Here is a 2,365-nt window from a genome sequence, read left to right as displayed (position 1 = left end):
CTGAGGATGTGCGTGTTGGACTGGGGTGGTCATTGGGCAGATCATTTGAGCTTGGTGGAGTTTGCTTACAACAACAGCTACCAGGCTAGTATTGGGATGGCTCCTTACGAGGCTTTGTATGGGTGGCCGTGTCGTACACCATTATGTTGGACTCAGGTGGGGGAGAGGAGCATATATGGTGCGGATTTTGTTCAGGAGACCTCGGAGAAGATTCGGGTTCTGAGGCTGAACATGAAGGAGGCTCATGATCGGCAGAAGAGTTATGCTAATAGGAGGAGAAAGGATCTTGAGTTTCAGGTTGGTGATAGAGTGTATCTCAAGATGGCCATGTTGCGGGGTTCGAACAGGTCATTGAGAGAGACTAAGTTGAGTCCGAGGTACATGGGTCCGTTCAGAGTGGTTGAGCGGGTGGGACCAGTGGCATACCGGCTGGAGTTGCCTGAGGTTATGCGTGCGTTCCACAAGGTATTTCATGTGTCGATGCTGAGGAAGTGTCTTCACGAGGGTGATCAGTTGTTGGCTAAGATTCCTGAGGATCTTCAGCCTAACATGACTTTAGAGGCGAGACCAGTGAGGGTGCTTGAGAGGAGAGTCAAGGAACTTCGGAAGAAGAAGATTCCTTTGATGAGAGTCCTGTGGGACTGTGACGGAGTAGAGGAGCAGACTTGGGAGCCCGAGGCGAGGATGAAGGCAAGGTTTAAGAAGTGGTTTGAGAAGCAGACCGCGACTTGAGCTTGTCTAGCCGGGTCCGAGTTGTAGTCCGTGGCTGGAGCGGGTACGGAGTATTCCAGCCCATCTCTCTTGATATTTGGTCGCTTAGGGGTGGTTGGTTGTGCGACTAAGTATCAAGATGAGGTGGTGCTCGGGATGCGGGTTGTTGGCTCCGGTTGTTGTATTTTTGGTTTTTCTGATGTAATTTCGTTGAGATTGTAACGATTATGACATTTTTGAGATTAATAAGATGAGTATTTTTCTTTATGTTTGACTGTTGTTGTCATGGGAAAAGAGAAATAGCTCGGGTTTCTATTTTTGGAAGTTTCCATAAATAGGAAGTTTCCACGAAAGGAAGGTTTCCAGAATTAGAAAGTTTCTAAAATGGGAATTTTTGTGGGAAGTGTTGAGGTAGATCTAGCCGGGAGTTACTCGATGGCATCAGATTTGTTTTGCTCAAGGCCGTGTGGGCCCAACTCATGTGATACCGATAGCTCGATGGACTTTGTGGCCAGAGAGTGGGAGTGGTATGAGGCTTCGGATGACGATCCGAGAGCGCGCTCGAGGGTGACGACCTAAGAACGGGATATTTGAGACTCCCTGGATACCGTAGCTGCGAGCCGCGGCTTGGCAGTGAGCCGGTATGTCTCGAGGGTTACGACCCGAGAGCGGGGGGAGTGTGTTGTGAGTGACTTCCTGGATGCCGTAGCTTAAGGCGGATGGCCTGATAGCGAGCCGGCATGATTCGTTGGTTGCGACCACGGACGGGGGAAGCACTGAGTTGTGAGCAAATAGTGTCTTTGATGCGAGTATATTGGCTAGAGGGAGTCCTCACGGTTCAGTCGGAGGTGTGCGAGCTGTTGCGACAGTGCACAGGAAACCTTGGCTGACGGTATTTAGTCCGGTCGGGGACGTGCGGGCCGTGTTAACGGTGGCACGGAGGTCCTTGACAGATGGACGGTGTTGCGGGATTCGGGGACGAATCCTTGTTGGTGGGGGAGAATTATAACATCCGCGAACCAATTTTTAAGGTTTTGGTGTGGGTGTCGATCGACACCCTTGGTGTATCGATCGACACCATGTTTTCCGGTTTGGCCGGTTCGATTTTTTTAAATTGCTGTTTGGTTTGGGTTGGTTCAATTAAATCCCTAAATCGTTTATAAGTGACTAAACGACGAAACAAGGGTTTTGGAAAGGAGTTTGTGTCGCCGTTTGTGTTTTTGAGAGAAAAAAGGAGAAAAGTGTGTTCTTGAGATTCCGAAGAGAGATTTGGTGAGATTGCTGGCTATTCTTGGGTTTTCTGTTGCTGGGAACGAATGAGAAGCTTCCTAAGGAGTTCTACCGTTTTTCAATCTTTTCCTTCTGTTTTTGAGGTGAGTGCTTGACCATGGTTGATCTAAGCATGAGATCTCCTTTGTTTTGTGTGATTCCTTGTTGTTTGTGGTGTTTGCTTGCTTGGGTACTTTGTATTTGTGATTTCTAGTGAATTCCGAGATGGTTAGACGTGTTTGGGGTCGAAATCGTGTTGATTGGAGTCGGAGTTTGTCGCTCGTTTTCGCGCATATCGTGTCTGCAGAAGAGGCATCGATCGATACCATATTAAGGAGCATCGGTCGGCACCATATCGAGTAGCATCGATCGGCACCATTTCAGC

The sequence above is a fragment of the Camelina sativa genome, chromosome 17, assembly GCF_000633955.1.
Source record: "Camelina sativa cultivar DH55 chromosome 17, Cs, whole genome shotgun sequence".
NCBI lineage: Eukaryota > Viridiplantae > Streptophyta > Magnoliopsida > Brassicales > Brassicaceae > Camelina > Camelina sativa.
The sequence above is the reverse complement of the archived record's forward strand: the minus strand, read 5'-3'. Positions refer to the sequence as shown.